General features: G+C 44.2%; 1 protein-coding gene and 1 pseudogene across 1 annotated transcript in view; one reads left to right on the top strand and one right to left on the bottom strand.

Annotated features, from left to right (window-relative positions):
- The window catches only part of LOC146983526 (junction plakoglobin a-like), a 209,584-nt gene that overhangs the window by 98,243 nt on the left and 95,106 nt on the right, over positions 1 to 16,235 (bottom strand). The window lies entirely within an intron of this gene.
- LOC146983529 (uncharacterized) lies at positions 5,653 to 10,653 on the top strand (annotated as a pseudogene).

The following is a 16,235-nucleotide window of genomic DNA, read 5'->3' as shown; positions in this document are numbered from 1 at the left end:
CTGCTAACTCCATCGGCTGACAGAAAGTTAGCCAAAACCACTGGATTGCTTACTTCTGCTGTAAACATGTTCAATATTTCCGGTTTGGATCAAAAGTCGGCATGTGTGTGGGGGAACCCGACAACCCCGTTCTCACCGAATGTGACGTGAAATTGAATGTAAAAACGTAGCATAACAAACCAGTGTGGCTAACGTCTCCATGGCTACCATCAACAAAGTACGTCAGATCACGTCTGATCGCGCAAGATTTCTGTCGTGGGGGACGAGATTCTAGTGTGTCATCAGACAAATCTTTATTTGTGTGGTGTGCTCCGATATTCCAAATACAGATAAAAAGAGAAAATCTTTATGTGTGTACCAGGCTTAACTGTGTAAATGCATCATCCATCCCAATGAAGTGGGTCCAACATCCCAGTCATGTCTTGATGCAACAAATTGTGCACAAACACTCACTTGCGACTCAAAGAGAAACTGATTAGATTTTGCTGGTCAAAGGTCAGTACTGTGGAGACACCTCAATACCTGTGGATGTGATGAGAACTCTGAAAGGGTATTAAGGGTGATATAGGGAAAAAAAACTAAATTATATATTTTTTTTTTTCGGGTAACGATAATCTGACGATATCCTTTAAAATTAAATTTTTTGATGTTGTGTTATGCTTGCCGCTGAGTGAGATCACGTTATCACCACGTGACTTAGGTAGAGGCAGTGGCGTCATTTGGGTATGGCGGTGTATGGCACTCGCCATACCTTGACTTTGGTAGAAAATGTTCGGAGTACTGGCACTTATAGATTTTAACCTCTGGCGTACCGGGACTTTTTACGGCGTACCAGGACGGCGTACTGTGTCCTGTTGTAATTCTCTCTGACCGATTCGCGATAGTGTTGCCTCTTTCTCACCTGCTCCTCTCTGCTCCTCTCTCTCTGTCTCACTGAGGGGCGGGGCTGCCCCGCGCCGTGCGCTGTGTCTGTGAGAGCGCGTGTACGACTGCACGCCGCTGCATCATAGATGTATCTCTCTCATATGACTGTATAACTCCATGTGCTGCAGACGTGAATGTGGAGCGACTGAAACCTTGGTGAGTTATAAAGCCATCAACATGACTTCCCAGTGGTGCCTGCTAACAACTATTAGTCATATTTCAGTGCTTGTTTGGCTAACACTAGCTACTTAGAGCACAGTAATATGAAAGCTCTTATTTGAGAAACACTGTGAAGCTGCTGCAGTCATCTCAATATCCTTTATTTAACCAGGCAAAAAACTCATTGAGATTTAAAAACCTCTTTTCCAAGAGTGACCTGGCCAATCTTGTTAAGAACAGGCTAATGACAGCTGTCTGTGAGTGTGGAGGCTGTTTATCTTGTCACAAATCACAAAAACTTTTAATTGAGACAAACAAGTCCCAAGCAAGCCCCTGTCTAATGTAGTGAATCACAGCAGCAACAGGAGGAATCACTCATTCAACTTAGTTGTTGTGAAAATTTTAATTTGTTCCCAGATTAAATTTACTCTGATTTTGCTGTTAAATTTTGCTGTTCTTACTGTAGAAACGTGTACTGTAGATTAGCAGTGAATAAACTCATGTTGGCAATAATTTGTTGACACAAAAGGATACAGACACCTTTTACAGAGTGGATAAACTTCAAATAGCCTATTCATTTGTCTTCAGAGATTATTTACAAATGGATTGTAAATACTTCCCACGCGTCCTCGAAAACCTGGAAAATGGTTATCCAGTCATGGAAAACACATGAAAATTGTGAAAAAGTGTCAAAGGTCCTGGAAAAGCTTGAGTTGTCCTGGGAAATTATTTATCACACTGTTACATCAGCTACCAGAGCTCTGTTTGACTTTTTCAGACCCCACTAATGATTTATTTTCAAAAGATAAATAAGTTTTATTGTGAACCCTTGTGTGGGGTATTGTGGGTATCATCCAATCCATAGTATTGATAGTGATAATTCAGAAAGCTTCGTGATTTTGCTCTGAAATCACACCAGATTGCTGCATTTCAATTTACAATGCGCACAAATTTTCGGCCGGGGGGTTCAACCCCCCGGGCCCCCCGTGAAGGGGTGGTCCTTGCCATACCTTGTCTAAAACTGAAATGACGCCACTGGGTAGAGGTTAGGTAAAGGTCATGATTATGGTTAATATTTAATCAGCATTTTGTGTCTCTAAGCTACAATGAAGATTGTATGACAGAGTGCAGCAGTGCAATGTAATGTAAAGGATTAGAGGGAGGGCAGAATTAAGCAAAGAAGGGAAAACTAAAGGATGCTGAGAGGGAGGGAAAGTCAAAGGTATGGAGAAAACGGTTTAGATTTATGGAAGGCCCTCCTTTCATCCTTCTCTCCCTACACCTCATCCTGTCCTCCCCCTGGCTTCTGTCACTTTTCTCTTTGCAGCTTTCATATTTGTTCTTCCTCCCTCGCCGCAAACAAGAAGAACAACATTAATATGTACATCGCTACTCCGCTATCACAACGCGTTAGTACATTTTCATGTCATTTGCCAAGAAAATTATACAGCAGCTGCCAGCGACACATCACCGCTGTCACAGAGTTAACTTTCAGTTTAGCATATTTATCATTCAGTGTTTTAAACAGGTTTCTTAGGGACCCAGGGGTAAAATATGTTGGTTTCAGTTGAAAGAAGAAAAAGCAAAATTGCAGCTGAAAGGTGTTTCTGTTCCACAGCAGCAGCAGCAGCTTCATTCTCCAGAGGAGAGACCTGCTAGGAAACATCAGTAGAATTTAGAAGGGAGCTGTGCCATTGTTCTCCATATTAAGACGTTGCAGAGATGTTCTGTCAGAGACAGCCTAGCAGCAGATATTCCCTTCTTGAGCTTTGGAGCAAGCATCACCGTTCTAACCAACCAGAGGAGGCAACAAAAAAATCAAGGGGTGGGAGCTCAGAGCTGTCAATCAATCAAGCTACTACATCACTGTGTCTGACTTGGGCTGGAAGGCAGGGTGGGGCAGCAGGCAGAGGGGAGAGGTTGGCCTCAGCTCATGCTAGCACTAGCTTGATTTCACAGTCTGTATTTAACCTTCCTCTTGTGTTAAGGTCACCACTGACTTGTTTTTAGGTTTTTAATGCATAAAAGTACCACATAAATTTGTTTATTGCATCAAGGCTATTTGACTTTGTCGGGAACCTCTATTTAAACAACAACAACAACAAAAAAGACAAACTTCTAAAATGCTCTGGTCAAAATTATGACATTTGTGTTGTTAGGGTTTTAACCCAGCTATAACGATATGAACAATGATGAGAGTTAAAACTAAAATCATAAGTGCAAAACCAACCTTTTCATGGATAAGGAAGCCTAACAATGTAACCAAGAGATGAAAACAAATGGGATGATAAATCACTGTTTTTAGTGTGTTTTACAACTGATTTAAGACTCGGGTCAAAACCGACTCTAACAGAAAGCTGACAAGAGGAAGACAAAGTATACTGACAAAAAAGGCCCAGAGGTCCATACCAAAAATATTAAAACCAACATTTTCATGGATAAGGAAGCCCATTGCCATAATCCTTACCTTTAATTGTTGGTGCAAGCTGTTTTTAGCTGCTCAGAGCTACGCTACGGAGGCTAATGGGATTTCTTGGTTTCCCTCATCAAACTCATCAAATACACAATCCAACAACTCCAAAACACTCTGGTGGACAAGTTGTGACCTGCACATTCACCACGCTATGAGATAATAACAGAACATCACCAGACAGAGTTGTTTTCGAGGCAAATACAGAGACTGCTTACCAAAAAACTGCCCCCGACAGGCACGTGCATCAGCGGTTTTGAATGAATTCACCTGGAAAACAACTCTGTCTAATAACGTTCTGTTATTATCTCATATGTAGTGAATGTGCAGGTCACAACATGTCCACGAGAGCGTTTTGGAGTTGTTGGATTGTGTATTTGATGAGTTTGATGAGGGAAACCAGGAAATCCCACTACCTTACATAGCATAGCTCTGAGCAGCTCGCGGCTCTGCTCCGCCGTTCTAAAAACAGCTTGCACTGACAATTAAAGGAAACTTCTCCTAAGAATAGGGATCATGGCAATGGGCAAATTTGCCAAAATGTATCCCTTTAAGACATGGGTCAAAACCGACCCTAACACAAGAGATGGTAGCAGAAAGCTAACACAAGACGAAGGTTAAGCCATGCGGGCCTCTGGGCTAACACTGCAGTGACTAATGTGCTTAAATCTAAAAAAGAAAGGTTAAAGTTTGGAGGCATAATATATTTAAATATAAGGTAGATTTAAAAGTGAAGCCCCTCCGTGTTGATGGGCTAACATTATGTATGGAAGAATTATGTAACATGATTTCACATCTACAGTGAAGTCCCGGTGTGACACAAATGCATTGTTCCTTGTTACTGCAACATGACAGTGTAAGTATGAGGTCAATTTCCGGGTGTGAGGGACCGCTGGCAAGCTGCTGCCGCGCCTCCCCGGGTTTTCGTTATTTTCGCTATTTTGATGTTTCATATTGATTCATCAAGTTTTGTTTTCTATGGATGTTGGACCTCAAATCCACCTGCTTGATTCGGCTCGCTCGATCTTCCACCCTGCGATACTGAAATAGCAGTTTAGTGTCTGCCTGCCTGCTGCTACTGCCTCTCGTTAGCCAGAAGCTAGCACAGGGCTCACCTGTCGGGACTTCTGTGGTTCCTCTCCGCACTGTGGCTGGATAGCCTGCGCCGGTGTGCCCCATGAAGCACACCAGTTCGGACCGGTCTGCTGCCATCCTGCCAGCTCTCCTGGGCGCCTACCTGCGCCCGCGGATTGCTGTCAACGCGGAGGACGCCACCTCCCTGCTACACCGCTACCCGACAGTGTTCACCTGCTGGCCGGCTAGACTGCTGCTAACCCCCGCCGCCATCCAACTGACTTCCCCGGCTCCAGCGAAGCTGCAACCGGCACGCTCCACTCCTCTGCCTCCGCTGTGCTGGCTCTGTGGCTTCACCATCACCACCTGGATCATCATTTACCGCTGGATTACGTCGCTACCGACTTCACATCATGTGGATTTTTAACCTGTTCCTCTGGATTGCGCTATGTTTGACTCTCACGAGCGCATCTCTGCCGCTCCGTTACTCGGTAACGGAGATGTTGCATCTCCGGATCTTCTCAAGGACCCCCCCACCTCAGCTTGCATCAACACAAACACAACCTGTCAGTCCCGTCAATCACAGTGTACTGTCCCCCCTGTTCAAAGCAACCTCTTACACTCCACTCACCTGTCTGAAACTTTGTCAGTTAAACACCAGATCCCTCAGTAATAAGGGCCTGTTGATAGTTGACTTTATTATTGACCGGAGCCTAGACATTATCTGCCTCACTGAGACCTGGCAACAACCGAATGACTTCTCCCATCTTAATGAGGCTGTCCCATCAGGTTTTTCTTTTATTAGTAAACCCCGGGTTACTGGGAGGGGGGGTGGCCCCGCTCTCCTCCACCGTGACAACATCAAAATCACTGCTGTCACAGTCCCCCATCACTCCTCCTTTGAATGTCTAGCTGTAAAACTCACAGGCCCCAAACCCACTATCATTGTCACCATCTACAGACCACCAAAACCCTCGGCCATTTTCCTCAATGAATTGTCATCACTACTAACATCTGTATGTGCAATGTCCCCCACTGTTATCCTCCTTGGTGATTTCAACATCCACATTGACAACCCATCCTGCACGTATGCTAATGACTTCACATCACTTCTGGACTGTCTTGGCATCACACAACAAGTCAACCTCCCAACCCATAACAAAGGTCACATACTGGATTTAATCTGCTGCACTGACATCACTCCCACTAACCTTGATGTCATTGATTTCCCCATCTCCGACCACAAAGCTGTACTTTTTGACATTCACACCCAACTACACAAAGCCAAGGAACAACGGACCATCTCCTTCAGAAACATCAAACATATCAACACCACAGACCTCTTCACCCTGATCAGCTCCTACCCGAGTCTTCCCCCTGCATCTTCCCTGACTGACCTGGTGACTCATTACAATAACAGCCTCTCCTCCTCCCTCACCACCCTGGCCCCCGTGAAAACCCGCTCAGTCTCATTCACCCACACTGCTCCCTGGTTCACCCCTGAGCTCCGCCAGCTCAAAGCTACTGGCCGTCAACTGGAGCGACTCCACAAAAAGACTGGACTCACTATCCACCGCCAAATGTATTCGGACCACCTCCATCACTACAAGAACGCCCTCACCACTGCCAAATCCTCATACTACTCCAACCTCATCAACACCGGTACAGGTAACAGCAGAGTCCTTTTCTCAACAGTCAGCCACCTACTTCAACCTCCTAAAACCCTCCCTCCAGACATTTCCACCAACCAGTGCACTGTGTTTCTGGACTTCTTCAGCTCTAAAATCAACACCATTCACCAACAACTGGCCTCATCTCGCACCCCCTCTGATGACCCAACCTGGATGATCACCACTGGCCAACCTCTCATCAGCTCCCTCTCTGATTTCACCCCAGTAACAGAACAGACCGTCTCAGAACTCATCCGCAAGGCCAAAACCACCACCTGTCAGCTCGACCCTCTTCCAACCTCCCTTGTCAAAGCATGTCTACCGTCCATCTCCCCCATGATCACCAACATAATTAACTCCTCCCTCACTACTGGTACTGTACCCCCCTCTCTCAAACTGGCCGCCATCACACCCATCCTGAAAAAACCCGGAGCTGACCCTGCTGACCTTAACCATTACCGGCCCATCTCCAACCTCCCCTTCATCTCCAAAACACTTGAAAGGGTGGTTGCCGCACAACTACAGTCCCACCTCGACACAAACAATCTCCACGAACCTTTCCAATCCGGCTTCCGTCCAAAACACAGCACTGAAACAGCCCTAGTCAAAATCACCAACGACCTCCTCCGTGCAGCCGACTCCGGACTACTCACCATTCTCATCCTCCTCGACCTCAGCGCAGCATTTGATACCATCTCCCACCCTCTGCTCCTGGACCGCCTGGCTGGCATTGGGATCACTGGTGCACTCTCCTGGTTCACATCCTACCTCACCGACCGTCAACAATTCATTCAACTAAGCAACCGCAAGTCTGAGTGTTCGGGTGTTTCACTGGGTGTCCCCCAGGGGTCAGTCTTGGGTCCACTCCTGTTCACCATCTACCTCCTCCCCCTGGGCACAGTCCTCCGTCACCATGGGGTCCATTTCCATTGTTACGCTGACGACACACAGGTCTACATCTCCACCAAACCCACCGCTGCCATCCCTCCCACCTCCCTCATCACCTGTCTGGAAGACATCCGGAGCTGGATGAGCAGGAACTTCCTGAAACCGAACGGAAGTAAAACCGAGGCCCTGCTCATCGGCTCCAAATCCACCCTCACCAAATCACAACACCCATCATCATTGACGGATTCCCTGTACCGTTCTCCTCCCAAGTCAAGAGCCTCAGCGTCATCCTGGACAACACCCTCTCATTCGCACCCCATATTCAAAACATCACCCGGACTGCATACTTCCACCTCCGCAACATCTCCAGACTCCGCCCATCACTGACCCAATCCAGCACTGAAATTCTGGTTCACTCATTTGTCACATCGCGCATAGACTACTGCAACGCCCTCCTCACCGGACTCCCCACCAAACTCATCAACAGACTGCAGATCATTCAGAACTCAGCCGCCCGGATCATCACCCGCACCAAATCATCTGACCACATCACCCCTGTTCTCATCCAACTTCACTGGCTCCCAGTACAATACCGCATCCAATATAAAATCCTACTCCTCACTAGGGCTGGGCGATAAACCGAAAATTTATCGATACCGAAATTTACGACGATAACCGACGTCATTTTGCCCAGGTCGGTAAATTCGGTTTTAAAAAAAGAAGGAAAAAATGAAACAAAATAAAAGTCGTTTTTGTCTTTTTTGGCTGTGTGTGTAGGTAGGCTGTGTTCATGTCCCTTTAAGAGCCGTACTACGTATTCAGCGTGTGTAGTCACGTGACTCCACCCCATCCAGTCTGTAACAGGAAGGGACAGAGCCGGTGACACCGGCAGCAGCGCGGCGAGCGCGCTCATCTGTACTGAGACTGTTGTTATTTTTTCACCTGAGTTAATGACACACACACTAGAGCAATGAGAAAACACCTCACTGAAATGTTGGATTAAAAACGTGCAGCGTCGGTCGCCACCGTCACGTGATTTTGTCAACAGACCAGCGTGAAGGGAGTAACAAGAGATTATAGACAGAAACGGACATGTGGCGTGTATGTGCTGAAATAACCACGCTGACGTTCTTTATTGATAAACAGAGCGCCGTCCAGTGGGTCGAGGCACTTGAAGAAGTTTACAAAGTGACGGTAGATTATTACTGTGCGTCTGCTCCGACCCCATTATGAAATATTGGCGGCGATAATTAAGAAGCAGCGGCAGCCACAACTAAATGTAGCGAGAACATTCAAAAGTTGAAGCCTGGGGCTGCTGAGGTAGTCATCTGGTTGAGGAGGAAGAGCAGCTTGTTCCAAAAAGAAATGTTGTAGCCTAATGTGTGCTGCAATAATGTGTGCTTATCAGTTGTTCAATAACTATAAACAACTAAAAGTATTTTATTTGTATTTTCTTAACATATTTTCAGACAGTGTATAGTTTTAAAGTGGCACCTCTGTAAATACAGCAGTTATAGCAAAGAAAAAAAAAAAGGCCTATATATAGCAATAAATAGGTCCAGGGGAGTCATGCTATCCGCGTGGGGGGGGGGGTGGAGTAGTTATCGTCCATTTATCGTTATCGAGGCGAACTGAACAATATATCGTGATATTGATTTTAGGCCATATCGCCCAGCCCTACTCCTCACCTACAAAGCTCTCCACAACCTAGCCCCCACTTACCTCTGCGACCTCCTCCAAGAATACACTCCCTCACGCTCCCTCCGCTCAACCTCTGCTAGACTACTATCTATCCCCACATCACGCCTCAGTATCATGGGTGCCCGATCATTCAGCTGTTCAGCACCCAGGCTCTGGAACTCCCTCCCCCCACACATAAAACAGTCAGACTCCATCACAACCTTCAAGTCACACCTCAAAACCCACCTGTTCAAACTCGCACACAACTTGGTTGGTCACTGTCTTGACTGTTTGTTTGTTTTGTTTTTCCACAATGTCTTGTTTTTAATAATGTTGTTAAGATTTTATGCTGTGTAAGGTGACCTTGGGTGTCATGAAAGGCGCCTCTAAATTAAATGTATTATTATTATTATTATTATTATTATTATTAATTTAACTTTTAACTAACATGATATTGTTTTGTATGAAAGCAGCTGCTTTGTCTGCAGATGTGGGAGCTGAGCCAGAGTCCTGTTCACCACTTTACACATATGGGCTCCAATCATCAAAGACCCACATGTCTTTGAAATACAACCAGAAGGAACTAATTGGACTGTAAGGGGTGAATGCACCTAAAGAAGTAGAAGGCGACATCATCACAGTGGAATCAATGATGACTGATACCATTATGGGCTGTCTGTACACTACATGTCTTGATGCCCAAGTCCAGTTTGCTGCCTGTATCTGATTTTTCTTGACTGTCTGTTCGCATGTTCTATTAGAAGTGATGCATATCTGAGAGCTCAAGTCTCCTGGGTTTTCCATTCTTTTGCAGGCTGCTGCTTTGTTTCTCTTTTTCACGCTGAAACTGTAGAAAACTAAAATAATACACTGATATTGATTCAAATATTGAAAAACAGTGTTTCATGTTTAATGTTATGCCTTTTGGGGATCATTTCATCTTCCACTTGCTGAACTGTTCACATTCACAGAAAGTTTGACCAGAGGTGGCCAAACTTTTGCATGCCACTGTATATTTAAGTGCCAGTTACTGTAACAAATGCCAAAATTACAGTGTGATAGTGATCTCACAGAGACTCCACACTCACTACAGAGCGGCGTCAATGAGAGTCTAGTTAAATAGAAGTGATACAGGATTCAATAAATTCAAACAGCAGATGATTCATGGAGAGGAGTAAGGAAAAGTGGAAGTAGACGACAAGAAATGTGTTGAAAGGATGGACAGAAGGAGGGTGAAGAAGAATAAGTGATGGGAAGGAGAGCAGAGGAAAGACGGGACTAAGATACAAGAAGGATGGAGGGAAGGAAAGAATGATTCAAAGAGGCAAAATGAAAAAATGTAGGCAATACAAGAAAGGATAGAGAGATGAGGAAGGAGGAGAGGCGGGACGCAGCAGTCTGCTCGTCTGTGAGCTAATTAGGAGTTTATTAAAACTGTCCATAAACACTGAGAAAGTGTCCTGCTTTTACAGACAGTTAAATCCAACTTACCACAGGGTATATCCTGTTTACTGTGTGTGTGAGTGTCAGGGAGAGACCAATTTTATTTACAAAAAGAAAACTGTCCTCTTTCTGGGTGTCTGAAGAGTCGGCCCATCTGCCTCTTAGCATCAACTGTACACATGTATACAATGTATTTTACATGTATGTGTGTGCGTCTGATTATGTGTATCCGTGCAGAGCAGTGACAGCCAGTCTGAGCCTGCAGACTTCAGAGGTGCTGCAGTCGGAGCTTTCATCACCCGCATCAGCAAAATAACAACTTCAAAACACGGCTCCTGCAGCTGAAACCTCGGGGCGACTTCTCTCACTAATTAACACAGCACTCGGCTGTGGAGGGGGGAGGTGGGGGCACTGCACATCTAAATACAGCAATGGAGACGGATTAGAGATTCATTTATTAGCATCCAGGCTGCCGTGTGACTGCAGTCTGGCAGACTGCAATCCCCCGAATGGCAACAAAGTTAAAGTGAGCGTTTGTCCTGGTGGAAAGACACAGGCCCGCCGCAATCACACAGCCTTATTCTCATGAATATAAACAACATGGCTCCTGTCGTCGCAAGAAGTCGCAAAAAAAAAAGTATGACTTTTCTTTTTTTTATATATAATTGTTTACTGTCTTAGTGAGAGTTTTTTGTTCAGATTGTCAGCACTCTCATTATTGTTCTGGATCTCTTAGCAAATTCAGATTCCTCCCTGCAACACAAGTCGTCCTGCTTTTCATTTAAATGCAGTCGTTAAATGATGTGTGTGAGATTTCATTGCTTTGAATTAAACCACATCTGTTTCCTTTTTCTACTTTGATGTTTTCCTCCTAATTATGTCCAACTCTGCAACCATTTTACCTGATTACCAAGCAACTATCTCACATCCACGATTCTGTGGAATCATGTGCGCAAGGCAAAGACGTGCAAGTTATGCGAATGACAGGAATGGCATGACCCAAATGGAGAGAATTCCATTTGCATCACACTCCATTTGCGTGAGTTCAAAATATACAAATCCTGCTAAATATTTGTGTGACGCTGTGTAGGGACAAGCCAATCAGTGTCCAGATTCTCCTGACGCAGGACGCCAGCACATCAGCAGGTGCGTTTCCATTACCCCGAGAAATGCGCAAAACCTAAATACAGTATTGCAATAAAAAACAGGTAATGCACCTACATTTCAAAAAACCTGCAAATATCGCTAAAACATTTTAACGCTCTCATGAGGTGGTTTTTCAGACATATCGATGTAAACGTGTATCGCAAAAGTGTAATGGAAACACTTTTTTCGCATTTACACGTCACATGGTTGAAGGAGATTGGCTCGCATCAACGCTCCACTCCCTCCTGCACCAAAAGGTCCCCTCCACCTCCACCAGCACCTCATCAACGCTGGTGTCCTGTATTTGTGGCCGCTGCTAGCGCCATACAGCAATTAAAGCAGAAGTAAGCGGAATATTTGTGTTAATATAAGTCTTAAATAGTTCTATCTTCCGACAGCAATCACTTCTATAGAGTGTTTGGTCTGAAACACGGGTCTGTCAGTCACTCTGCTCTGCTGTAAGCCGAGGAGAAAACTTTCCTTGTATCCTACAACCTTTGTATCCTACAACCTTTATCCAATGAGGAGAGAGAACGGCATAAAGGGGCGGTCCTCTCTGTGTGCAGCCAAGGGATGCGCGTGAATGTGGTGACGTAGGGACGAGGGCGGGGACTGCTAACTCCATCGGCTGACAGGAAGTTAGCCAAAACCACCGGATCGCTTACTTCTGCTTTAAGCACTGCCTTCGTCTTTGTTAAAAACAATAACAGCAGCAGCTGTAGGCAGCTGAGATTGCTGTGCCGTCACCATGGAAACGCAAGACGCTTACGTCCATCTTCCTCAAAGTGACATCTCGCGGGCCGAGAATTATGGGATATCGCAAGACTAGATTACGGCTCATTCGCAAAACACCTTTCAATAGAAACACCCGCAAATAACAATTGCACTTTTTCGAAGTTTCAGAAATATCGCTTTTATTTTGCGAAAGTCTGTAATGGAAACGCAGCTAGTGACATCTTGGAGCCGATGTTAGTCTGGCCCTCTGCATTGTGTTTGGGTACGGACTGCCCCAGGTGGGATTCGAACCCTGGTCTCCCGTGTGGGCAACAATGCAAACCGTTTTGCCAAGAGGTCAATGACCGCTTGGCAGTCTGGTTTGCACGTCCTTTATGGGTGAGTGACGGCACCCAGACCCTCTGTTACACTGGCATCCCAATTATTCAGAAAATGGAGAACAAACTGATCGTATCTGTGTTGGTGCCCAGAACTATACAATACTACTTCACCCATTTACAAAAAACGGACAAAAGAGGAGTTCGCTTGGAGGAAAGTGAGCAAGGAGATCAGTCTGCCTGGTTTGTTGTGAAAATAAATGACAGTTTCTTGATCCCAGCTTTCGGCTGTAATAATATCAATAATAATTTTATTTTCTATATGGGTTTAAGCCATAATGGAGCATTAAGGACATCCATGTTTTGTTTTGGCTGCAGGCTCTCTCTCTCTCATACATACACACAGTGTACAGCACAAACGCAACACTGGAAACCAGTGGAATGAACACACTCCCAGCAGCCGACAACAACTCTGATCGTAACACTGTGTATATCACAGTTTACATTTACACCAGCGCTGATTCATCTGCTACAAATTCTTGTAAACCTCCAGCTACATCCTGAAACAGCAGCCTCTCGTCTCTCAGTCAGCAGTGTTACCTGCAGCAGAGTGAGGGAGATGGAGGAGATGACCCACACTGACCTTAGTCTGTTCTTCACTCAGCTTCACTCTGCAAAACTCTCTCTCTCTATATATATATATATATATATATATATATATATATATATATATATATATATATATATATATATATATCCCATATATGTGTTTATTCCTCAGAAGTCAAATCATTTGACAGTGTTCTAACATATACTGCAGGAGACTCAGACCGGTGAACACCTGACGACCTGGGAGCTCTGTGATGAAATACAAAACAACATCTGGATCAGCCTGTGTTTGGAAACAGCTGCTGACAGATGAAGTTATATGTGAGCTCTTTAAACACAATCACCAAAGTCTGTTTGTAGGAAAAAAAGGGAGCATCAACTGATTTAAAGAATGTCATTTTAACTGATAAACATGATGGATGTGTGGCAGTGACATATAGGAAGAATGGACAAATATCAGCAACTACAGGATAGACATGTGCTGCAGACAGTCACAGGCTGGTTCCAACGACAAGACAACGGTCCAAATCAGACAAAATTCACCATCAACCACTTCAGGAAAAGACATGTTTGTCTGTAAGTAAGTAAGTTTAAGTTTATATGGAAGCCCATTTCCGCCACTGAAAGAAAAGAAGATTTAATAACTCAAAATAATGAGACAAGTCTAAATTCAAAACAGTGTAGTCTGGTCTAAAATGGATAACATCATTGAAGAGCACTTCAGATGTGGATTTACAAATCGTAGAGGAACCAGCTTTGGCATTTATATCGGCCGTGGTCCAAATTAATCTAATGTCTCATCCTCACACAGGACTAAAAATCAACACTATTTAATTTTGTCATTTGTACTTACTTAAACAAACAAACCCCATGAGTCACATCAAAGTGTTGTGTGACTTTGAGACACAGCAAACTTGTATGTGATTTGCTTATATTCTAAATATGATGAGTCGTTACCTCTTTGTTTTGATTCAGTATTTCATAATGCATAATTTTGAGCTTTATCTCGTTATTTTTGAGTTATAATCTCATCATTTCTATTTATTATATCATAATTTTGATTTAGTATCTCATCATTTCGATTTAGTATCTTTAATTTTGACTTACAGTAGTATCTCATTATTTTGAGTTATATGTTTTTTGCTTTTTGCTTTTTCATCAAATGGGCTTCCATAAATTTAAGTTTAATTTTAAGTTAGGCTGATATTAATGATCAAAAGTGATCAAGGTTTTTAGTCCCATTCCCTAACACAATCAGTATTATAGTGTTATTACGGTATACTAAGATTGTATTTGTGTACAATGTGATTGACCAGTGAGACCAGTCCCGACACAGGCAGCAGCACTGACAGCGCTGCAGTCAAATCAGAGGAAATCACTTCAGTTTGTTATGGAACTATGGACAAATGTAGAAAAGAAAGAAGTACAGTACAGGTACATTGGTATAGATGACTCTCTAATCACACCCTTAAAATAACATTCATAACATAACATAATAACATAAAGTACCACTGACTTCAGACCAGCTTCAGTACCTTCTTTTTAATGTCTCGTCATTACGAGATACAGATAATTAGTATAACTGTGTAATGAAGCCATACAGTATGACCCAATACATAATGATGACATCAGAGCTCATCTGACACGAGATGAAGATCTCTGAAGTTATCATCTGAAACTTTTCCACATTAAAGTATCTAAAAGTGATCAACAGTATAGTTGTGTTCTTATATTCTCCAAAATGTTTCAAATCAATTATCAAACCAGAGAAATCTGATTTAAATCATTCTAATCCTCTGTTTCATTGGTTGCCTGTGCCTGACATCATACCCCATAGGATATCCTATCGCACCATCAACACTGGCATGATATGATCATGTGTCAGGGATGGTTGTCAAACAGAATTTCATCATTGAGTTTTATCTAGAAGTTTCAGCTCTTGAACCCGATGAAGGATTTCAGTCATCCGACGTCTGGATCTGAAGTAATCAGAGAAACGAGCTGAGGAAATGTTGGACAGCTGCTGGAGACGTCCTGTCCTGTGTGGCCACTGAAGAACAGCAGTAAACCACTGTGAAACTACTTCATTCAGTAGATGAAGGAGGAGTGTCTGTGCGCTGCAGCTCCTCTGCTTAGATAGACCCCGCCTCCTGCAGAAATCCCAGCGGACGCGTACATCCTCACGCCCATGCTTCTCCACAGAATGTTCCCCCATTGCTGGTCAAATTAAAGGGATAGTTCACCCAAAATTGAAATTTCACTCATTATCTACTCACCCTCACGCCGACTAAGGGCTGGGAGCATAGGCGGCGCTATCAATAGGCTAAGGGAAGCTTAGCTTCCCCTAGATTGTCACAGAAAATGAATCATCACAAATAATAAAATGAAAAAATAAAATAATGTTTTTTTTTTCGTTGTTGTTTTTAAATTATATTTTAGAAAGAGGTGGGAAATACATTAAAACACACATTTTTAAAGTATTATCTATGTCGATGGTTTATTTATTTTTTATTTCAGTGGTATATGACTGGTTACCTGCGTCATTAAGTACACACGGCGTAGCTACAACGCGCAGCGTAGAAGCTTACCCCTTTGCCTCGCTATGCTACTGTAGTCACTGACAGTCCAGCGAAATTAAAAGAAAAAAGCCCGGTAAAACGGACATTAGAAGGTTTTTGAATATCAAAATTGACGAGTCCGAGAGTCCCATGAAGCAGCAGCAATGAAGCCGACCACGATGCTTCCACGACCGGCTGCCGCCTTCTCTCCTGCCACTGGCCTCCATCATGACACCGGCTGCCCCCCCCCGGATACCGGCCACTGCCCGCGAGTCACCGGTCTACCTCCGGACAGCCGCGCCCCCCCGAACACCTGCGCACACCCTCCTCCAGTCACTGGCCTAAGTTACGTCCAGACAGCAGCCCCGACCGCCCGGACACCTGCTGCCTCCCTCCTCCAGTCACCGGCCTACCTCTGGACACCTGTGTGAGCGCACATTCTCACAGGAGTTGCGCAACTGGATGAGGACAATGGCACAGCAGATACTGTCAACTCTGTTGCTTCTGTACATCGAGAGCGACAACTAAGAGGATTTAAACCTGAAGAAATAGTTGAAAAATA

Source organism: Trachurus japonicus, chromosome 8 (assembly GCF_045865225.1).
Source record: "Trachurus japonicus isolate A0001 chromosome 8, Traja_1.0".
Classification (NCBI taxonomy): domain Eukaryota; kingdom Metazoa; phylum Chordata; class Actinopteri; order Carangiformes; family Carangidae; genus Trachurus; species Trachurus japonicus.
This window is presented reverse-complemented; position numbering and strand designations above follow the sequence as displayed.